Source organism: Stegostoma tigrinum, chromosome 2 (assembly GCF_030684315.1).
Source record: "Stegostoma tigrinum isolate sSteTig4 chromosome 2, sSteTig4.hap1, whole genome shotgun sequence".
Lineage (NCBI taxonomy): Eukaryota > Metazoa > Chordata > Chondrichthyes > Orectolobiformes > Stegostomatidae > Stegostoma > Stegostoma tigrinum.
The window spans coordinates 162,930,602-162,954,959 of record NC_081355.1 but is presented as its reverse complement, the minus strand read 5'-3'; the positions used below and the strand labels follow the sequence as shown (position 1 = coordinate 162,954,959).

Sequence of the window (24,358 nt, the reverse complement as noted above, 5' to 3'; positions counted from 1 at the left end):
CTGCTGGCCGACTGTCACTTACAGGACGACCGGCAGGCCGGCAAAGGGACGTGGAAGCTCAACACGACTCTGTCGACCCCAGGGAGCGTCGAGGAGCTCAAGAGGGAGTACGCCGGTTGGAGAACCGTGAAACCTCTCTTTGAGTCTCCGGGCGACTGGTGCGAGACGGTGAAGGAGAACGTCAAGAGGTCCTTTGTCCTCAAGGGTGTTCGGAAGGCGAGAGAGAGGCGGGGAAAGCTGTCGCGACTCCAGAAAAGATTGCAGAACCTGCTCCTTCTGCAATCGATGGGGGTCGATGTGACGGAGGACCTCCGCGAGGTGAGGGGCCAGCGAGCCTCGCTCTTCGCCGCGGAGGCCTCCCGGATAATCTTCCGGCCCAGGGTCCGCTCCGTGGAGCAGGACGAGACGTGCTCGCGTTTCTTCTTTCAGAAGGTGCACAAAGAGAGCTCTGTGCTTAGCCGGCTGAAGGAGGACGACGGCTCGGCGACGTTGTCTCGGCCCGACATTTTGAGGATCAGCAGATCCTTCTATGCCGGACTGTACGACACGAAGCCCACGGACAGCACGGCCTCCGAGTCGTTCCTGTCGTCTATCACGGAGGTCTCAGACGACGGCACGAGGGAGTGACTGGATCGGCCGATATCCCTGGACGAGCTGACCAGAGCCCTCAAGTCCTTGGAGAGGAATAAGACTCCCGGGAGCGACGGCTTACCGGTCGAGCTGTATTCCGCTCTGTGGGACCTGATCGGCCAGGACCTGCTGGAGGTGTACGACAGTGCACTTCGGGCAGGGGAAATGTGTAAGTCCATGAGGAAGGGCATCATCGCCCTCGTTTACAAGAAGAAACGGGGAGAGGGAAGAAATTAAGAATTGGCGTCCCGTTTCATTCTTGAACGTGGACTACAAAATCCTGGCCAAGGTCATTGCCAACCGGGTCAGGTCTGTCCTGGAGTCAGTGATTCACCCTGACCAAACCTGTGCTGTGCCGGACGGGAAGATCGCTGAGAGCCTCGCGCTCATCAGGGACGCGATCGCCTACGTGCAGGACAGGAGGGTGGTCGTCAGCCTGGACCAGGAGAAAGCCTTCGACAGGGTCTCTCATGCTTACATGAGCGACGTCCTCTCCAAATTGGGGTTCGGGGAGGGCATCCGCAATTGGATCCGGCTGCTCTACGCCAACATCGTTAGCGCAGTCTCGATCAACGGGTGGAAATCGGACAGTTTTCCCGTCAGATCTGGAGTCAGGCAGGGCTGCCCGCTCTCTCCTGCCTTGTTCGTGTGCTGTATGGAGCCCTTCGCCGCATCCATCAGGAAGGACGTGAGGCCTGCAGGTCAAGACCTCCCTGTACATGGACGACGTTGCCGTCTTCTGCGCCGATCGCCGGTCGGCGAGGAGGCTGTTTGACATCTGTGGCCAGATTGAACTGGCCTCGGGTGCTAAAGTCAATAGGGGCAAGAGCGAGGCCATGTTCTTCGGGAACTGGGACGACCGCTCCTTCATCCCCTTCACCGTCACGACAGACTACCTGAAGGTGCTGGGTGTTTGGTTCGGTGGAGCTGGGGCGTGCGCTAAGACTTGGGAGGAGCGTATTGCCAAACTGAGTTAGAAGCTGGGCAGGTGGACGCTCCGGTCCCCCTCCATCGCGGGTAAAACCCTGGTTGTCAGGTGCGAGGGGCTTTCGGTACTGTTGTATGTGGCGCAGGCCTGGCCTATTCCCCGGACCTGAGCCGCTGCGGTCACCCGGGCCATCTTCCTCTTCATTTGGGAGTCGAGGATGGACCGTGTCTGCAGGGACACTGTACAAAGACCTGGAAAACGGGGGAAAGGACGTGCCGAACGCCACCCTCGCCCTGATGGCTACCTTTGTGTGCGGCTGCGACAAGCTGTGCGTAGATCCTCAGTACGCAAACACCAAGTGTCACTACTTACTGAGGTTCTACCTGTCCCCGGTGTTGTGAAGTATGGGCCTGGCCTCGTTGCCGCGGAACATTCCGAGTAGTTGTGTCAGGTTTGTTTTCGGAGACCCTCACGGACTTGATGCAATAACAAGACACAGAGTGCAGCGTCTCGTAAGTAATTCTCTCCGAGCAGTGGACAGTCCCTGCTTCTTATACTTTGCTAAGTGCATAATACATAAAACAGTTCCACATCTCACAATGACATGATACATGAAACAACTACTACAACAGACAAAGACAGGATACAAAACGATTATTACTTCAAGAACATAAAAGACCAGGATATAGTATCTCTGATGAAGGGTCTAGGCCCGAAACGTCAGCTTTTGTGGTCCTGAGATGCTGCTGGGCCTGCTGTGTTCATCCAGCTCCACACTTTATTATCTTGGATTCTCCAGCATCTGCAGTTCGCATTATCACAGGATATAGTATCGATTGTTCGTGAAGTGACAGCCCACGACAGGGGGCGATTTCAAGTTGTTAACGTGACAGAATGTAATTTGAAGTTGCCGATGTGTCTGGCTTGAACAAGGTCAGTGCCCTGGCCCCTTTGTCAGAGACAGAAGTTAACTCCTTCAGGAGTCACACACCTTTACAAACGTTCCTCACTTAACCTTACTTGAAACAGTTTTCACATACCCCCTGTGCAGGAAGATAAAGATTTGCACAGTTTAGCTCCAATTCTATTCAGACAGGAAGCTTAAGGCAGTGTCTGCTTGCCGATGTGTAGGAAGATAAAGAGTTACAAAATTTTACACCTAATTCTAGTTGGGCAGGAAGTTTTAAGGCTGTGTCTGCTTACCTATGTGTAGGCAGATAAAGCACATTAATTTATAGAAGTATAGAAATCAGTGGGATGCTATCCCAATAACATCTCATTCCCTCCTTTTATGATCTCATGATAACCTATATCGGGGCCGAGAAGGGAGCTGCCAGCTTGTCAAATGCAAATCTGCAGCACGGGTTCAGGCATGCCATAAATGTACAGCAGACAGCTATGATAACTACTAGAACTAACCCATGTAGCAGGTATGAGCCCCAAGAACCGCCCATAAGCCAACCTAACAAGGCCTCCCCAGTTCGGGGTCCCTGACTGTACTGTTCCAACTGCCCCTGTATGGCTTGAATAGCCTGGGTAATGTTATAGGACTCGCCGGTGACATAGTTGACGCACTTGTCCCCTATAATAGTGCATATTCCTCCTTCCTGATCCAGTTGATAGTCCACTGCATGCCGGGTTTGCTGAGCATAGAGCCCAAGTTCGGCTAATTCTTGGTTGACTGCCTCCATTGCCGTCATTGTGCCGTGTCCCAGGGCAGTGAGTCCACATACAAGGTAATTTCGATTTAATTTTTTTTTTGTTTTGCGGCCACCACCGTGGGGAGTCTCCCAAGCTGACAGTTCCCAGGAAGCCGTATCCTAAGGAAGAGCCCAAGTCAATTGAGTTCTACCATGCAGCGCAAAACTCCCGGCTCAGGAAGCGTGTGACAATTTGCCATTGCGTTCGTGCTTGCTGGGGACAAGGGACTGTGAGGGGGTGCCAATGGTCCCAACAGTAGACAGCACCGGCAGAGTTGGAGTGGCAGTTGTGAAGGAGGAAAGCGAATCCCTTTTTAGCCCGGTAGCAGGTAATAGATTCACGTATTTCTTGATAGCTATGCCAGGAGGACTGAGTCTTATATGGATGGATGTTTGCGGAGCTAAATGGAAATAACTCGTAGATAACAAAATGTGAGGCTGGATGAACACAGCAGGCCAAGCAGCATCTCAGGAGCACAAAAGCTGACGTTTCGGGCCTAGACCCTTCATCAGAGAGGGGGATGGGGGGAGGGAACTGGAATAAATAGGGAGAGAGGGGGAGGCGGACCGAAGATGGAGAGTAAAGAAGATAGGTGGAGAGGGTGTGGGTGGGGAGGTAGGGAGGGGATAGGTCAGTCCAGGGAAGACGGACAGGTCAAGGAGGTGGGATGAGGTTAGTAGGTAGCTGGGGGTGCGGCTTGGGGTGGGAGGAAGGGATGGGTGAGAGGAAGAACCGGTTAGGGAGGCAGAGACAGGTTGGACTGGTTTTGGGATGCAGTGGGTGGGGGGGAAGGGGGGGAAGAGCTGGGCTGGTTGTGTGGTGCAGTGGGGGGAGGGGATGAACTGGGCTGGTTTAGGGATGCAGTGGGGGAAGGGGAGATTTTGAAACTGGTGAAGTCCACATTGATACCATATGGCTGCAGGGTTCCCAGGCGGAATATGAGTTGCTGTTCCTGCAACCTTCGGGTGGCATCATTGTGGCAGTGCAGGAGGCCCATGATGGACATGTCATCAAGAGAATGGGAGGGGGAGTGGAAATGGTTTGCGACTGGGAGGTGCAGTTGTTTGTTGCGAACTGAGCGGAGGTGTTCTGCAAAGCGGTCCCCAAGCCTCCGCTTGGTTTCCCCAATGTAGAGAAAGCCGCACCGGGTACACTGCATCCACTGTACCCGGTGCGGCTTTCTCTACATTGGGGAAACCAAGCGGAGGCTTGGGGACCGCTTTGCAGAACACCTCCGCTCAGTTCGCAACAAACAACTGCACCTCCCAGTCGCAAACCATTTCCACTCCCCCTCCCATTCTCTTGATGACATGTCCATCATGGGCCTCCTGCACTGCCACAATGATGCCACCCGAAGGTTGCAGGAACAGCAACTCATATTCCGCCTGGGAACCCTGCAGCCATATGGTATCAATGTGGACTTCACCAGTTTCAAAATCTCCCCTTCCCCCACTGCATCCCTAAACCAGCCCAGTTCATCCCCTCCCCCCACTGCACCACACAACCAGCCCAGCTCTTGCCCCCCTTCCCTCCCACCCACTGCATCCCAAAACCAGTCCAACCTGTCTCTGCCTCCCTAACCGGTTCTTCCTCTCACCCATCCCTTCCTCCCACCCCAAGCCGCACCCCCAGCTACCTACTAACCTCATCCCACCTCCTTGACCTGTCCGTCTTCCCTGGACTGACCTATCCCCTCCCTACCTCCCCACCCACACCCTCTCCACCTATCTTCTTTACTCTCCATCTTCGGTCCGCCTCCCCCTCTCTCCCTATTTATTCCAGTTCCCTCCCCCCATCCCCCTCTCTGATGAAGGGTCTAGGCCCGAAACGTCAGCTTTTGTGCTCCTGAGATGCTGCTTGGCCTGCTGTGTTCATCCAGCCGCACATTTTGTTATCTTGGAGTCTCCAGCATCTGCAGTTCCCATTATCTCGGAAATAACTCGTAGTCTGTTTCTACATGGGTGCCATTGCAATCCCCACAAGTCCACTGTATGCCCGCGGTCACAGTTATTGGCTTAGATTCTAAGCAGGGGCAGTTCAACAGTCCTCCTCTAGTCGTGCAAATTCTCTTTTACGCACCGATGGGGCCAGGAAACATTATGGGGGTGATTAGTGACTGGAGCATGCACACAACAAGCCGCAGTTCGATTAAAACAAAACTAGCTGTTGGGATTTGTACAGTTAGCCCCTTCCTTCCCATGTCTAGGTCTAGTGTCCCCACAATTAGAACATAGAACATAGAACATAGAACAGTACAGCACAGAACAGGCCCTTCAGCCCACAATGTTGTGCCGACCATTGATCCTCCATTAGAGGGGCTATTAACTACCAATTCCACACACTTACCCTGCACACCCCTCGTCCAAGTTCACCTCTCCCCTCGGCAAGGTTTACCAGAATACTCTACCTCATAAAGCTGACTAGGCTTCCAGGCTGGTGTTGCCACAAATCACGCTTCTACAGACCGTGCTAGCGGGTAACACGCTGTCTGATTCCCGTGCAGCTGGATGTGTGTTCTATAAAACAGATTGTCCTGCCGGCCATGCATGGGCAGAATAATACTCAGTTCAATGGTTAATTGCCAGCTGATGAGGAAATCCAAGCTCTCTGCTGAAGGGCCTCGGCCCGAAACGTCAGTTTTTGAGCTCCTGAGATGCTGTTTGGCCTGCTGTGTTCATCCAGCTTCACACTTTGTTATCTTGGATTCTCCAGCATCTGCAGTTCCCATTATCTCTGAGGAAATCCATCGTTTGCAGTCACTTAGGTGGATCCAGCGATTCTGTCCTTTAAGTTTAAGACCTGTCAGAGTCTGAAGAAGCACTTGATACGGTCCTTTCCACCTTGGTCCAAGCTTGGGACGATCCCGGTCCCGGACAAGTACAAAATCTCTGATCTGCGGCCACGAAGACCAATCCTGAATCTTGAGGTCTTGGTCCGGTGTCGGCGGAGGCGGTCCAAAGGCGCACTTCACCTGTGAATGGAGAAACTTTAAAGATGATGTTAGTTGCCGGAAGTACCTTTGCATTTCTTCTCCCATCACGTTTAGGTCAATTTGGTTGTGTGGGCTGGTATTGGCATCCCGTGGTGTTCTGCTGGGTCAGCCATAGACTATTCCTGCTGCTGAGAGCCCAGTAGTAGAGTGGGGTGTTATTCGTATGTGATACAAGGCTAGTGGAAAATCTTTAACCAATTAAGGCCGGTCTCTCATGTTTGCACGTGGTACAAGGCTGGGGGCGAAACCTTTAATTAGTTAAGGCCGGTCTCTTATCAACTTGGTCAATTTCGCTTTGTGTTCTGTTAGCTCTTTCCACTATCCCTGCCGCCCGGGGCTGGTAGGCACAGTGGAATTGCTGCTGGATGCGTAACGCCTCACACAGTTCCTTATTAATCTTTCCCACAAAGTGAGGACCATTGTCTGAACTAATTTGTCGAGGCACTCCAAACCTCGGTATTATTTCCATGAATAATAGTTTTACTACTGATGAGTCTTTGTTGTTTGTCATTGGGAAAGCCTCTGTCCACCTACTGAATACATCTACAATGACAAGACAATATTTATAACAGTTTACATGCGGTAATTCAATAAAATGTAGCTGAGTGCATTCAAACGGTCCACCTGGCAAGGGTGTTTTTCCCGATGAGCATCTCACCCCATGACCAACAAGATGCTGTACGAGACCGGGCTGCCTCAGCCAGTCTTGGGTGTCACCAGGTACGGAGCATAATACCACTGATTCCCTCCTTGCCAAGGTGGGTGTCAGAATGCAGACAGTCCACAAACATAGGTAACAAAGTATCAGGTACACACACTCAGCCGACTGGGGCGACCCAAAGGCCATCGGACGCAGATTGTGAGCATCCATGCGCCTTCCAAATATTCTTTTCAGAAGCAGGGGCGACCCCCTGTAAGTGCTGAACAGTGACTATATCTGGCATGCCCGTCTTGTCTGAAGGTGGCGTGCGATTTGCCGCCTGCTTGTTCATAGAGGGTACAATAAAAGTTTGGTCTGCGGCAGCCTGTTTGGCAGCCAGATCAGCACGAGTGTTGCCTCAAATAGCTATAGAATTATCGGAGGCGTGGGCAGTGCATTTGATAATAGCCATTCGTTTCGGGAGAAGGATTGCCTGGAGAAGGTTTTTAATGAATATTTAATAAATAATTAATAAAACGCAGAGAGAGTGTGGGAACAAGGGGGTAATCCCTGAGCTACAGTGTCCAGGCGAGTGGAGTGTTCGGCAACCGGTCGTTATAATTCAAGTTTAAAGGGCCTACTGTAAACCTGTCAGTTTCAGTATGACGTATGCGTGTGTGTAAGTGATGTAGTAGATTGCGACGGGTACGTCCTTGATCTCTGAAGAAAGGCAGCACGTACACAAGGGGAAGAAACAGGAACATGGGATTGAAACCACAATGAGATCAGCCATGATCTAAGTGAGTGGCAGAGCACATTTGCAAGGCTGAACAGCCTACTCCTGCTGTAAGTCCTTTGTTCACTATTGAGCAATAGCAGGGCAGGGAGGTGGGGGGAGGTGGGGGAGGTGTCAGTGAAGGCCTGTAACACAATCACTGCCGTAACAGAGCTGTACGGTACAAAGGAAAGTAATCAATTCAACAGCTGACAAATCAGACACACGCAGTAGAAATGCTACAGCACATAGTGGGGGCTGGCTTTAATCACGTGGCTTCATTGTAGCCCTGGTGTATGCAGAAGCAGCAGACGAGAGTAGAAGATAATAAAATGTGAGGCTGGATGAACACAGCAGGCCAAGCAGCATCTCAGGAGCACAAAAGCTGACGTTTCGGGCCTAGACCCTTCATCAGAGAGGCGAGAGTAGGATGACTGTCTACTTACAGGCAGTAAACAGTGAACACTGGGATGGGGCAGGGGATTGGGTTCAGAATAGGAGCATTCTCTCCCTCATCTTGTGGACTTAAGGGGAGCACCAAAGAGTGTAGACTGACCCACGGCAGCGATGGCGCGAGTGGTAGTGAGGCAGATCCACACACGGGTTAGGACAGCTTCAATACCCACTCCACATGATGATTGCTATCAGTGAGGAGGAAGGGCAACAGGGTTAAGTACACAGGAGGAATTTCTGCTCTGTCTCATGCCTCATTTGCACAGTGTCAAAATATCCCATTTGCCAAACTGAACCAGGGAGGCAGTATGGGCACTAACATTGCTACGGTGTCCTGAACTTAGAGAGAGAGGCAGGAAGGGGAAAGAAAACTCTAGTTAGTTTAAAAAATTACCATGTGTGTGTACATCACCAGTCAACAGCTAGCCAAGAATTATAGTGTAAATTGACCAAATTATACATGCTAAAAAATTAACCAAATTTACCACACACAAAAATCAGAAATTCTTTAAAAAAAGAGCTAATGTTTCAGGTCCAACGACCCTTCCTCAGAACTGGAATGAATGAATGGATGATGGACCCTAGGATCCAGCGGAGCCACAGCTGTGGGAGAAACCGCAGCCGGCAGTTTCAAGAGGTATTAGTTACCTGGATAAGTGGTTGTGAATTTCAAAACAATGGCGCGTGCCATTGATGGAAAGGCGCACCCCTGCCTTAAAGCAGGGAGGCAGGGTTGCGGAATTTCATGGTGTTGGATATCTTGAATGGTTTCTGGTCTATCCCGGTTCGGCCGTACAAATTGGCATTTACTTTTAAAGGACGACAGTACACGTGGAGTTGTCTGTTACAGGGTTTCCATAATAGCCCCAGCCTTTTCCACCAGCGTATGGCAGACTGTTTAAAAGATTTCAGTGAGCCACACAGGCTTGTACAGCATTCTACTTGCATTCCTAATGGTCTGTCCTCCGCGTGCGACTGCTGCAAAAAATCACAGCAAAAGCTGGAGGAGCAACATCTCATCTTCGTACTGAGCACTTTGCTACCTTCTGCACTTGGTAACACCTTCAGATTGTGACCCTACTCTCATTCCTTCCTTTTAGCTTTAGTTGTTGCATTCTCCATCACCATGTCCTTTCTCCCCTCCACCCATTCCCATGGGATCATTGGTTCCGCCCCGCCCCAGTTTGGCAGCTGGACACTGCGGGCCTGGCGTTTTCACATTCCAATCACTGAATCTGCACTATCAGCAACCTTTCTCCCCCAGCACTCCAAACCCCCACATAATTGCATAAATACTGCCCCCTTCACACCACACGTCAGCTTCAGTCATCAAGACTCAAATGTTAGCTTGCTCTCTCTCCACGGATGTCGCCTGACCTGCTGTGATTTCCAGCATTTTCTGTTTTCAGGCAAGAGCATGACAGAAAGCAAGAGATGTCTGGATTAAAGTGGTTTCATTTCAACGCAATAGGTCTGACAGGTGAGGCAAATTCAGGGTATGGATGGCTACCTGCGACTAGGATAGAATAACTGTTACAGGAATTTGGCTGGTGGGAGGGACAGGGCTGGCAGCTCAATGTTCTGGGGTATAGCTGCTATAGAAAGGATAGAAGGAGAAGCAAGAGCAGAAGGGGGACTTGTGTTTTTGATTAGGGAGAACATCACAGTAGCACTGAGAAGACATTCTTGAGGATTCATCCACTGAGTATATATCGGTACGTAGAATAATATGGCGCAGAACAGGCCCTTTGGCCCTCGATGTTGCGCCAACCTGTGAACTAAAGTTAAAGTCTCCCAGAATGGCCGCCCTGTTCCTTTCACTCCTGCCCAGAATCGTTTTGCCAATCCTCTCTTCCACATCCCTGGAACTTTGCGGAGGCCTATAAAAAACTCCCAGCAGCGTGACCTCTCCTGTCCTGTTTCTGACCTCAGCCCATACCTCCACAGTTGGAGTCCTCGTCAAAAGTTCTTTCAGCCACTGTTATACTGTCCTTGACTAACAAAGCCAACCGAGAAATTAAAAAAGGGAGATCTCTTTGATAACATTGTTCTGTCTGCTCCTAAATATGTAAGGAGATCACTGATAGCTGCAAGAATATCAGGTTTGTAACCTTGTGGAATTCCCTACCACAGAAAGTTGTTGGGGCCAGTTCATTAGATATACTGAGAATGGAGCTGGACATGGCCCCTGGAGCTAAAGGCATCAAGAGGTATGGAAGACAAAGAGGGAGTGGGAGACTGAAAATCAGCCATGATCACGCTGGATGAGTCATAGAGGCCCAAAAGGGGCAAATGGCCTACTCCTGCAGTTATTTTCTACGGTTGCAATAGTACAGCATTTTAGTTTCTTAACATCACAGGGTCTGCCATAGCGCTAAGGGCTTGGATGGAGAGAAATTTGTTAAGTGTGTTCAGGGACAATCTTTCATGCATTATGTACATGGCCCTACTGCAGGGCAATACTTGACCTCCTGTTGGAAACTAAGGCAGGGCAAGTGACTGCGGTGTCAGCGAGGGAGCACTTTAGGATTAGTGACCATAATTCCACTGGTTTCTAAATAGCTATGGAAAAGGTTAGGTCTGGTCCACAAGTTAAAGTTCGAAACAGGGGTAAGGCCAATTTTGATGATCTAAGACAAGAACCTTCAAAATTTGATTGGGAGGGGGTTTTCTGTTTGCAGGCAAAGGCACGTCTGGTAGATGGGAGGCCTTCAAAAGTGAGTTAATGAGGGTCCAGTGCCAGCATGTTCATCTTGGAGTGAAGGGTAATGCTGGCACTGTTAGCGAACCCTGGACCAGAGTTGGAGGCACGAGCCAAGCAAAACCAGGCATATGACATGCGTAGGCACCTGGCATCAAGTGAATTCCTTGGCGGTGTATATAGAGGATGTCAGAATACACGCGAGAGAATACAGGAGGGCAGTCTGGGCTATAGGTTATTTAGTTTAATTAATTAGGTTATTTGGCAATACAGCGAGGTCTTGATCATACGAGCCAGTGGCTGAAGAATGGCAGTTGAAGTTTAATTGAGATAAAGCATGGTGTTGAATTTTGATCGGTCAAACCAGGGCAGGGCTTGTACAGTCAATGGCAGGGCATGAGACAGTGTTAGAGAACAAAGATCTAGGGGTACAAGTTCATAGCTCCTTGAAAGTGGAATCACAGGTTGACAGGGTAGTGAAGAAGGAATACTCGATTTCATCGGTCAAAGCACTGAGTGTAGGAGTTGGGATGTCTCGTTTCAGCTGTAAAAGACGTTGGTATGGCTTCATTTGGACTGCTGGGTGCACTTCTTGTCACCTTACTGTAGGAAGGATCTAAATAGAGTGTGCAGTGAAAAAGCTACTAGGATACGACCTGGGATGGAAGGTTTGAGTGAGGAGGAGTGTCGGGGACTTACTTCCCTGGGGCGCAGGAAACCGAGGGGTGACCCGATAGAGATCCATAAAATCATGAGAAGCACAGGTGCGGCAGACTGCCAACAGCTTTCCCCAAGGTAGGGTGAGGGTTACTAGAGTCATGGCCTTCTGTTGCGGTGATTCTACTAGCCTGAGTCAACATGCCATCATGTGGTTGCATTGGCGTTGGTGTGGTAGGCCAGTGTGGGACTCTTGGCAACAGAGTTGCGATGGTCCCAGTGCACGACTGCTGGAATGGACTCTGATGTTGGGGGCATTGCTGGGCCTGGAGCCTATTGTGGACACCACCCCACCCACCACCAATGTCATGAAAAAGGCAAATAGCTCAGGTAATTATCAGCCAGTGAACCTGGCATCAAAAAGTGAGGAAGCTGTTGGAGAAGATATTGAGACACACAATTTATTGACATTTGGAAGCATATGGACGTGTTAATCACAAACAGCTTGGCTTAATGCAGGGAAGGTCATGCCTCACCAACTTGATTGAGTTTTTCCAGAACGTGACAAGATTGATTGAGGGAAGGGCAGTGCATATTGTCTACGTGGACTTTAGTAAGGCATTTCATAAAGTGCCTCACGGCAGGCTGGTACAAAAAGGTAAAGTATCTTGGGATCCAGGACGAGGTGGTTAGATTTATACCGAAGTGGCTTGGTCATAAAAAAGACAGTAGCGGTAAAAGGGTGCTTTTTCAAAATGGAGATCAGTAACTAGTGGTATTGAACAAAGAACAAAGAAACCTACAGCACAAGAACAGGCCCTTCGGCCCTCCAAGCCTGCGCCAATCAAGATCCTCTGTCTAACCTGTCATCTATTTTCTAACGGTCTGTGTCCAGTTGCTCCCTGCCCATCCATGTACCTGTCCAAATATATCTTAAAAGACGCTGACGTGTCTGCGTCTACCATCTGCGTCTGGCATTCTGCAGGGATCAGTGCTGGGACCTTTAAATCTTCTGATAGTACATTAGTAGTTAAACATAACCAGGAATAGTGTTATTTTTGTCATTTTGAGAGTTCATTTAACAGTTTGTTATTAGTAGAGATGTATGTAATTAAGGGTGGTGCATGCTGCAACATTAGGCACAAACAACTTACTTTCTTTGCAGCCAGGTCGCAGCCTCGTGGATCCAGAGCCTCGGGTCGCAGCGGTCTTCGCGGCTGCCAAAATCCACTGACCCCCGGGGACAAGCAGGAGCCCTACAAGGGCCGCGGCGCAGGTACCGGAGCTCTTACTGGGCCATCAGGTAGAGGAGAGGAAGGTGCTTCCCTCACATTCCCAGGTTTTACCAGGTATGTGGGACGGGGGGTGGGGGGGGAGGGGTGGGGGGTCGGGGGAACCCTTTGAGGGCTGGGTGACCCAGATACCCATTCTGAAGATGCCACACGCTTGCCCCATATTTACTCTTTTGGTAAAGAGAAAATGTGAAAACATGCAAAAATTAAAGAACAGTTTTGTCCCTCGTGTTATCAGACTTTTGAACGGTCCACTCATGGGAGTTGATCTTTCTCTGCACCTTCTCTGTAGCAGTAACGCTACATTCTGCGTTCTGTTCTATTACCTTGATGGTAATATTTGAAGTATGGTTTGACTGCTGAGCACTCAAAATGATACTTTTCACCTGTACCTCTGCACATGGGACAACAATAAATCAAATCAAAAGAAGGAATGCCTTAGAGATATTGACAACAGGAGGCCCATTACAACTGGTCCCAGCTTACTTTGTTACTCACTAAAATCACGGCAAAATTAACAGGAGGCAATGGCCTAGTAGTATTATCACTGGACTGTTAATCCAGAGACCCAGATAACGTTCTGGGGATCCGGGTTTGAATCCCGCCATGGCAGATGGTGGAATTTGAATTCTATAAAAATATCTGGAATTAACAATCTAACGATGACCGTGAATCCATTGCTAATTGTCGGGAAAAATCCATCCAATTCACTAATGTCCTTTAGGGAAGGAAACTGCCATCCTTACTTGGTCTAGCCTACACGTGACTCCAGACCCACAGCACTGTGGCTGGCTCTTCACTGCCCTCTGGGCAATTAGGGATGGGAAATAAATGCTGCCTAGCCAGCGATGCCCTCATCCTGTGAATGAATAATTTAAAAAGGCTTAGCTCTCATCAGTTTATAATTGCAGGAAGGGTAGTTACGATTCAGTAGGGCAAGAAGTCGGTAACATAAATTGGGAACAGATGCTGTCAGGGAATATCACCACAGAAATGTGGAGATTGTTTAAGGAATGCATACTGCATGTGCTCGATGTGTCTGTCCCTAGGCAGAGAAGATGCGGTCGAGTGAGGGTGCCATGGTTCTCGAGAGAGGTCGAACGCCTGGTTAAGAGGAAGGAGGAGGCTTATGTAATGTTTAGGAAAAGAGGAATGGAAAAGGCTCCAGAGGAATACAAGTTAGCCAGGAAGGAGCTGAAGGAGAGCTTTAAGGGGGCATGAGAAAACCTCGGTGGATAGGATCAAGGAAAACTCCAGGGCTTTTTAAATGTATGTGCAGAACAAGAGAATGACCAGAGAAAGGGTAGGGCTGATCAAGGATTGTAAAGGCAATGTGTGCACGGAGCCTAAAGTGATAGACGAGGTCCTTAATGAATACTTTTCTTCATTATTCACAACTAAGAGGGACGTAGTTGTGGAGGAGGACATTGTGAAACAGGCAGGTAGGCTAGAGGAGGTTGATTTTAGTAAAGAAGATGTGCTAGGAATTCTGAGAAAGTCGAAGGTAGACAAATCCCCAGGCCATAAATCCTATGGGAAGCGAGGGACGTGATCGCAGGGCCCTTGGCAATGATCTTTTTGCCCTCACAGTCCGTGGGTATAGTGCCGGAAGATTGGAAAGAGGCAAAAGTCATTCCTTTGCTCTAAAGAAAAATAAAAAGGGAACAGGGATAACCCCAGAAATTACAGGCCAGTTAGTCTCACGTCAGTGGTGGGCAAATTATTGGAAAGGGCTCTAAGAGACAGGATTTAAGATTGCTCAGAAAGGCACAGTTTGATTTGTGATATTCTGCATGGATTTGTGAGGGGTAGATCATGCCTCACGAACCTTATTGAATTCTTTGAAGCGGTGACCAAACACATGAATGAAGGTAGAGCAGTGGATGTGGTATACATGGATTTAAGTAAGGCGTTTGACAAGCTTCCCCATGGTAGGCTCATGCAGAAAGTAAGGAGGCATGGGATAAGGGGAAAATGTGGCAGATCGGATTCAGAATTGGCTGACCCTTAAAAGACAAAGGGTGGTAGTGAAATGTTATTGGGATAACATCCCATTGATTTCTATATTCAATGAACAGGAAAGGTTTAAGCAAGAAAGGCTGGCAAGGGGAAGACGAGACAAGAAACGGGAATTAGAGCGGCAGGCCGTGTTGACAGAGACAGAAAAAAAAAATTGGAGGTACCTCCTGAGATATCTGGCATGCCGATGTTGCTCCAAATTAATGATACAGATGAGCAAGAGGAGGAGGACTGGGGAAGGCACCCCTCTGCCCTGTCAGGACCACTACCCCCTTCACAACCCTACCCGTCCTTGGCCAAGACTGCCATCAGTCCCAACAATTGCCCATAGCCCTATCACCACCACCGTACGCTGACCAAACCAAACCTCCTGCTATAGAATCTCCAAGCCCTTCAGTAATCAGCCCACATGAGTCTCCTGACAAATCTGCAGCTTGTGCAGACCTCATCCCCTGTCGTACTAGGTCTAAAACTAAATAGAAAAACAGGACACAGAATACAGAACAGACTGCTAGTGGACTAAGGGAGGGAGGGCAGGATTCTTTTAAAACTCACAGGGGAAGCCTGAAAAAACATCCTCAGGTACACCCATCCAGAACTCCCTGTATGTTAAAAACCTTCTCCAGGCAATCCTCCTCCCTAAACAATTGGCTATTATCAAATGCACCGCCCACGCCTCCGATGATTCTGTAGTTACTCAGGGCAACACTCGTGCTGACCAGGCTGCCGCAGATCAAACTTTTATTGTGCCCTCTATGAAGAAGCAGGCGATAAATCGCACGCCTCCTTTGGACAAGACGGGCATGCCAGATATAGTCACTGTTCAGCACTTACAGGGGGAACGCCCCTGCTTCTGAAAAGGATATTTGGAAGGTGCATGGATGCTCACAATCTGCGTCCTATGGCCTTTGGGTCGCCCCAGTCGGCTGAGTGTGTGTACCTGATACTTTGTTACCTATGTTTGTGGACTGTCTGCATTCTGACACCCACCTTGGCAAGGAGGGAATCAGTGGTATTATGCTTCGTACCTGGTGACACCCAAGACTGGCTGAGGCAGCCCGGTCTCGTATAGCATCATGTTGGTCATGGACTGAGATGCTCATCGGGAAAAACACCCTTGTCAGGTGGACCGTTTGAATGCATTCAGCTACATTTTATTGAATTACCGCACGTAAAGTCCAAATCAATGTGTTTGTTGTACAGATGAGGAAGGACACCACTTTGATTGGGACAACACATCCATCCTAGGACAAGCCAAACAGAGACACGCACGAGAATTCCTAGAAGCATGACATTCCAACCGGAACTCCATCAACAAACACATTGATTTGGAGCCAATCTACTATCCCCTGAGAAAAAGAACAGGAAATGCCATCACCAACACAGGAAATGACATCACCAACCCAAGGAAACCTAACCGGATAAAATAGAAAGCGGGACATAACACCAGCGCTTCATCGGAGGCTCACTGATGATGTTACCTAGAATGGTGACGAAACGTCTGAAAACTAACCTTCCAGCTCAGCGAGCAAACTTACATCCAGAACTTGTGTCCATTTTCAATCCAGTCCCATTTTTCCTCTTGGGAACACTCACTCTGCATTGTTTGCAGATCATGATTTGTTGTCCCAGTGTCGAGGTGGCAGGCATGTACTTGAGGCTCTTGGCAGGACTGATTGGAAGCAGCTCTTTTGGCTGCCTGATCTGCCAGGGCATTGCCCTCAGCTTCCACGGTGCTGTTTTTGGTATGTGCTTTACATTTTAATATGGCCACTTTCCTGGGTAGCTGGAGAGCTTCCAGCAGGCCCTGACTTCAGGTCTGTTCCTGATGGGGACCCTGTAGCATTTAGGCGTGTGCGCTGCTTCCATCGCTGGCCAAAGTTGAGGGCAACTCCAAAAGCATAGCGGGGGTCTGTGTAGATGTCAGCAGATTGAAGCCTGCAAAGTAGCACAGGATCAGATAAGGCCCGTAACTCTGCTTACTGCGCTGCGGGGTAGGTTACCCAATGCTATGACAGTGAGGAGTGTTGAAACAGCCCATCCAGCTTTCCTTATACCCTTCTCCACAAACAAAGATCAGTATAAAGGACGAGATCTGGGTTTTGTAGAGTTTCATCCATCATTTGGCTATTGTCTTCCAATTCCTGCATGATGGCAGTGCGGTCAGGGCCATTTTCCTCTTCTCATGTCGGTAAAGGCGTGAGTGTGGCTGGGTTGACTGGACTTGCATGAATTACGTGTAGATTCAGGCTTCCAGGACAGCTGTCGACTGGTTCCACTGAGCAGGATTCACTTGTCATACTCTGTTCAGAGATAGCAAAGTGTGCACAGCATGTGGACATTTAGCCGTTAATTTCTGCTCCAATCCCAGATTTGCAGCAACTTCTACTGCCATACACGTAGCTTGTACTGATCTGAAAACAGCTCCCCTGTCCAAGGCCTACATTGTCCAAATTCCCAGAGTAGTATTCCACTGTGTTCCCCCATGTCCCTGGGCCAATACTGCTGTCATATATCCCTTCTTCTCATGCACAAACGTGAAGGATTTTCCCTTATTCGGCATCCCTAATGCTTGTACCAAACAGCGCTTTTTTCAGGTCTTGGAAGGCTTCTTCCTGTTCCCTTGTTATTGCTGTCTGTTTGAGTCTTGTTTTCCCTTCAGGATGCCTGTTAGGGGCTGAGCCAGTTGGGTGTGTGAGTCAACCCAGCACCGTTTGAAATTACATAGACCATCAAAGGCTCTCAATTGTGGAATAGTTGTGGGTTGTTCAGCAGCTTGTGTGGCTAAGAGTTCAATTCTAAGTGATCTCCCTCTTCCTGTGGGAGATTTTCTGCCCCAGGTAAACCACCTCTTTCAGGGCAATCTGGGCCTTGTCAATACCAACTTGGTGGCCTTTCTGCTGCAGGTGATTTAGGAGAGCTTTAAGATCTAAGATCTGTCTTGTGTTGCTTTTCTGTTTCAGAAGCTGCCAGTATGTCGTCCACATACTGCATGATGACTGATTCGGTTGGTAGCGTTTGACAGCAGTGATTCTGTGAAGCCATGTGATACACAGTTGGGCTGTTGTGGAATCCCTGTGGAGATAGGTCCACGTCTATTGTTGTTGCTAAAGAGTAAAGGCAAACCATGACTGTTCTTCAGGTGCTCTGGGCACTGACCAGAAGCTGTTATAGCCATATCTATAACTGAAAACCACTTGCGTTCTGGTGTAAAGACACTAAATAACGTAGATGGGTCAGCTACCAGTGGGGCCTTTTGATCAAAGCACTGGTTAACTTTTCCATAGCCAAAGTCAGTCTTCATTCCCCACGGGCCATACTGGGCTGTTAGAGGTGCTGTGTACTTTTACAAGGACTCTCCTCTGTATTGTTTCTTCCACTTTCTTTGAATTATTGAGGGGATTCCTGTTAGTGACATCATGCTGATGGGATACTGTTCGATGCAAGGCAGGGGGTATCCCTGTAAAGCTCGCACGTTCCATTTCTCGTAACTCACAATAAATCTTGTCTTTAGCCGAGATGGGGCGGTCTTTTAATTCTTCCCTGTGGAGTGTTCTGATGGAAGAATGAGGTGGCCTATCATTGAAATGTAAGAACGGATGTAATCAATGAAGGATGTCCATGTCGAACAGTGGCTGCGCTAAAGGCCCTCCCCATACGCAGGTTATCAATTCTTGGGGGAAAAAATGTGGTGTTTATAGACTTGGGTTGTTGTTAAAATTCAATCCTGTCAGCTCCTGCTCCTTCAGCTGCCTTTACTGCCCTGTCTAGTGGGAGCTTGGCGTCATACTTCCTGGGTAGGCATGTCTGCTCCTGTATCTAACATGCATGTGCCCTTTACCCAGCACTTATTCAGCACTTATTGGACCAGTGGCCCTTCCCCCCACCCCCCTCACAGATAACATTTTCCTGGGTGTCTGTCCTGGGTTTTTCCAGGGCTACTGGGTGTTTGTCCCACTGTCCTGTCTGTCGGACTCACACCTGAACCCCTGTATCCCAATCTAGCTGTTGGGCTCAGTCAACAGCTTATAGTGTTTGGTTCCCCTTTGATCCCAATCTATTTGTGAGTTTCAGCATTTTGGCCAACTCCTGTTTACCTTTTCCTCATATTCAGGGGACTTCCTCAGAGACCTTTGACAAAGGTCACCTGTTGTCAAATCGGTTTTAGGGGGACAATATACCTGTAGACACTGTTTTATTGCTGTCCAGCCAGCTGACAGCTCCTGCTTAAATTCCCAGAAGACGAGCACTGTCCCTTTTTGTCTGTCAAGAGTCCTTGTTCTCAAATGGCGTTCTAATGGCTACACACACAAGATGAGAAGCAACTCAGCTGCCAATTCACTGATTCCAGACCCAGAAAAATGTGATTGACATTTAACTGCCCACTGGATAATTAGGGGTGGGTAATAAATGCTCGCCTGGTCAGGCCAGGGTTCTGGGTAGACCACATGGGATGGAGACAAGGAGACATTTCTTTACCCAAAAGAGTGGTAAACCTGTGGAATTCATTACCACAAGAAGTAGTTGATGCCAAAACATTGAATGTATTCAAGAGGTGACTAGATACAGCACTTGGGGCTGAATGAGATCAAAGGTAATGGGGAGAAAGCAGGAATAGACTATCCAGTTGGATAATCAACCATGATTGTGATGAACAGCAGAGCAGACTAGAAGGACCGAATGACTTCCGCCTATCTTATGATTCCATGACATCTACATCCCACGTATGAGTTTTAAAGATCCCAAATGAATGGCTACGTGATCAATTCTGCTTTACTGGCACCTGCATCGTTGTTGCTCACTTCTCCTCTATTCAGTCACTGGGACATTAGACAGCAGGTACAACTGGGTCATTGGTCATCCATTGGTGCTGGTGTTTTTGAAAGGTCAGGAGATACAACTTCAATAAACTATACCGTCACAATTTCCAGCATTCTTACAGCTGAAATAATCACTGGGTATTCAGTGATAAATCCTTCCAGACATTTTGATAGCCTTGCTGTGATGACGAGAGTGAACAACACGCTTCTCTATGTAGTGTTTTAATTGTATTTCTGTCCTTAAAAGTGTTGTCACACTGATGCCTGAGATGGGTCTCAGCATCCAGTTCAGACAGATTAGAGAGACTACTTTGCATAAAGATGGCAGAAATGCCACTTTCCCCTGTACATAGAAACATACTCCACCAAGACCCTGGTGGCATCACTGTGCCCATTCTATGCAGTATAAGGCAGTCAGCTTCTCTATGCTGTTCCTTTAGTTTGTTACCAGCTTAAATCTGTCAAAGCGTATTCGTGCAACGTGTTGCTGGCAAATTCAATACTTAGCATTTGTTTGTAATCTCCAATTGTACTTGTGCTGCATGACTTGTTAGGGGCCACGTCTGAGATCAGACGAGAATCAACCACCTTGCTGTGGAACACACATTAGACCAGACAAAGTAAAAGTAATATCCCTAGAAGAGGGGTCATTCATAAACCAGATTTTTTCTTCATTAAAAAAAAGAGTTTTGATTCAGGGCATAACCAATAAGATGAGTTTTCAGTTTCCCTGTGCTTGTGACAATAAATAAATGAAGCCAATTTCTACCAGCTGCCTTAATCAAATTTGAACCAGTATCCTAGACCAGAAGCCTGGGCGAAGTCAGTCGCCACGTTGCAAACTTTTTTTGCATGGTGTATTGGTAATGGTAAAATATTTGCTGGAAAACCTCAGGAGGTCTGGCCGCCTGTGTAAAGAAAACCAGAGTTAATGTTTCCAGTCCAGTGACCCTTCCTCAGGAAACATTAACTGTGATTTTCTTCAGAGATACTACCGGACCTGCTGAGCTTTTCCATTTTTTTATTGTCTTATTTATGTCACTTTACAACCCCAGATTTTCTTTACAGTTTTACAGAGGGCAGATTAGTTTCCCTGCAGAAAGCAAGGCCCAGCTCCCCAGCCTCGTTCTTGGTTCTGGTCTGCTTTTAGACGCAAATGTCAAAAAGGTGGATTTCAGGAGAATCCAAGATAATAAAATTTGAGGCTGGATGAACACAGCAGGCCCAGCAGCATCTCAGGAGCACAAAATCTTGGATTCTCCAGCATCTGCAGTTCCTCTTATCACTGATTTCAGGAGAAATTCCGTTCAAAGCAGAACACCATATGCCACTAGAAGTAAAACTAGAATGTTCTTTTTCTGTTTATAAAAAAAGCTTTATCAGTAACAGGAGGGTCAGGCCAGTGGAGAAAGTCATGTGGGTGGGATGTCTTGTTGATTTTTTTTAAAAACTGCATATTTAAGAGAGAGTGCAGACCATTCAAGCTCAGTTCATTACAGCATACTTGGGCCACACAAAAGGCCTCCATCTCAATAGAGGCCATCAAAATATTCACAAATTGTGGTCACTTCAATGCAGATAACATTTAAACTAATTATCAGAAGGTTATTCCACACACAAACACACTGCAATTTAAATTATTAATTTAAAACAGGATCAATTCAATGAATTCCTGAATTTTCCCGATTGTTTCTGTATTACTTATCACACTCAGGTCATGCAGGAGTGCAAACACGAGGCCATTTAGCCAAATACACCGACACGTGCTTTATCGTTGAAGGCCCGGCAACATTTAACTGTTACAAGTCCACACGATCACTTCCTTTTTGTATGAAATTTCTCCTTGCGATGTTCTGCTTTATTGCAGCCAGCGTCTCTGAAGTGGGGATTTATGTCCTATTTGTGCCCGGAGACAACGCTCGTTTTGCATGAGGCAGAGAGAGAGAGAGATGAGGATTTCCAGGGAGTTAGCCGCCCCCACCGTACCCTGCCCCAGCACCTGTAGGCCATCCCCAGACTCTCTCTGGTCGGTTAGTTAGCTCGTAATTTTAAGTTCACTTTCTGGCGGCAGCACACAGCTTCCCTCAGCCCATCCCCACATCGGCTCTCCAGTGCCATTAGCCTCCTCCTGCTCCCCCAACTTACTCAGTTGGCTTGCTTTCCCTCTCTCTCTGGTGACCGGCCAGAGTTTTATTTCTCTCTCTCTCTGGTGACCGGCCAGAGTTTTATTTCTCTCTCTCTCTGGTGACCGGCCAGAGTTTAATCTCTCTTTCACATGGAGCGGGAGTTGCCATGGAGACAGGATGGGACCGTTGGATTTGGCGGTAAAGTTAAAGTCAGGAGCGGGAAAATCGACAAGAGGGCGGGGGGGAGACAAGGGTGGCTGCTGAGAGTCTGCGGGAGACCATCCAGAAATGTGGGGACCGTGAAAGGAAATTAACTGGAACAGAGATGCCCAGTACTTATTACGTAGGAACAGAGAAGGTCGGAGGCGGCCTTTCGGCCCTTTGAGCCCGCTCTGCCGTGCTTCGCAATCATGGCCGATCGCCCAGCTAACTGCTTAATCTTTCCTTCTCCCCGCAACCTTTGATCTCGTTTGCCCCAAGTGCTGTATCTTGTCGACTCTTGAATATATTAAATGTTTTGGCATCAACTACTTCCTGTGGAAATGAATACCACAGGCTCATCACTCTGTGGGTGAAATAATGTCTTCTCATCTCTGTCCTAAATTATCCACCCCAAATCCTCAGGCTGTGACCCTTTGTTCTGGAGACACCCACCATCAGGAATATCATCCCTGCATCGACCCTGTATAGTCTTGTTAGAAATTATTAAGTTTGCATGAGATTCCACCCCTCCTCTTCCCCACCCGAAACTCATTTGCCTGACCTCTGGCGAAAACATTCCCAACCTGGTCAAACTATCCTCCTGTCAGTCCCGCCATTCCCGGAATTAGCCTGGTAAACTTTTGCTGCACTCCCTTGAGAGCAAGAGCATCTTTCTTCTGAAAAGGAGACTAAAACTGCACACAATATTCCAGGTGTGGCCTCACCAAGGCCCCGTATAACTGCGACAGCACATCCCTGCTCCTGTGCTGAAAATCCCTTACAATGAAAGCCAACATCCTGGCGGGGAATGGAGTTATGGAGGTTACAGTCCTCTAGGGGAATGGTATTCCCATCTCTCAGTCTGAACTAACAACACCTTTTCTCCACCAACACCCCTCACCCCAAACTGTAGCATAAATGTTGTCCACTCCACTCTTCGTGTCATCTCTTGAAGAGTCACTTTTTCTTGAAACATTAGCTTGCTGTCTCTCCATGGATGCTGCCTGACCTACTGTAATCACCAGCATTGGTTCTTTACAGTACACATTCCAGCGCCTGTGTCAGGGTTTGGGTTAGGGTTAGGATTAGGGTTAGGGGTTCAGGGTTGGGTTAGAGTTAGGGTAGGGTTAGCATTGTTGTTGGGTTAGGGTTAGTCTCACCTGCGTTAGGGATAGGGTTAGCCTGCGATAGGGTGAGAGTTAGGGCTTAGGATTAGCGGATAGGGTTAGGCTTTAGGGTTCGGGTGCAATAGGGTAAGGGTTAGGGTGATGGTTGGGGTCAGGACAGGGTTAGGGTTAGGATTAAGGGTTAGGGATTGAGCTAGCGTTAGGGTTAAAGTTTTGGGTTAGGTTTGGGGTTGGTGTTGGGTTAGGATTAATCTCACCTGCGATAAGGTTATGGTTAGGGTTCATCTCAGCTGTGATAGGGTTAGGATTAGGGCTAAAGTTAGGGTTAGGATTGGGGTTACGGTTAGTCTCACCTGTGATAGGGTTAGGGTTAGTCTCAATCTCACCTCTGGTCGGGTTAGGCTTGGGTTAGGGTGAAGGTTACGATTGGGTTGTGATAGGGTAAGTGTTAGGGTTAGGATCAGGGTGCATTAGGGTTAGGGCCAGGGTATAGGTTTGGGGTTAGTGTTATGGTTAAGGGTTAGGGTTACGCTTAGGTTAGTCTCATCCGCGATAGGGTTAGGGTTAGGTGAGATGTTATTGGGATAACATCCCATTGATTTCTATGTTTCTATAAATCAATGTTCTTTATCTGCTTACAGAGAGGTATGCAGACACTGCCGTAAAACTTCCTGCGCAACTCGAATTAGGTGTAAAACTTTGTAACTCCTTATCTTCCTTCACATAGGTTTGCAGACACTGCCTTAAGCTTCCTGCCTGAATAGAATTGGAGATAAACTGTGCAAATCTTTATCTTCCTGCACAGGGGGTGTGTGGAAACTGTTTCAAGTAAGGTTACTGGAGAAACTCAGCAGGTGTGGCAGCATCCATGGAGAGAAATCAGTGTTGATGTTTCATTTGAGTGACCCATCTTCAGGACAAAATGATAGAAACCTTGAATTTACAAGAAGCTATTCTTATGTAACCATTATTTATTTTGTAAAAAATATCTGGTTCATTATTGTGCTTTTAGGAAGGAAATCTATCATTCTTACCTGGTTCATCCTACATGTGACTCCAGACCCACAGTAACTTTGAATGAATTTTAAAGAATAAGCCCACGGTGTTAGAGGTAGTCTATTGGTATGGATAGAGGATTGGCTAACTAATAAAAGAAAAAGAGTTAGAAAAAGGTGGGAGGATGTGGCAGGAAGAATTTTCCAGTTGGGACCTCCAGCTGGTGGTGTGCCACAGGGATCAATGCTGGGTCGTCAATTATTTACAAACAAACAGACAAAATGGGCTCAGAAACCATTA

General features: G+C 48.1%; 1 long non-coding RNA gene across 4 annotated transcripts; it reads left to right on the top strand.

The window, feature by feature from the left end:
• Nucleotides 1-7,580: 7,580 nt before the first annotated feature.
• On the top strand, nucleotides 7,581-20,371 carry LOC132206629 (uncharacterized). 4 transcript variants are annotated; one of them, XR_009443060.1, is made up of 5 exons: nucleotides 7,581-7,737; nucleotides 8,652-8,756; nucleotides 9,529-9,599; nucleotides 12,643-12,826; nucleotides 15,992-20,371. It is a non-coding gene; the product is annotated as an uncharacterized LOC132206629 (long non-coding RNA). The 4 variants fall into 4 exon arrangements; XR_009443059.1 differs by lacking the exon at nucleotides 8,652-8,756; XR_009443062.1 differs by lacking the exon at nucleotides 9,529-9,599.
• The last annotated feature ends 3,987 nt before the right edge of the window (nucleotides 20,372-24,358 follow it).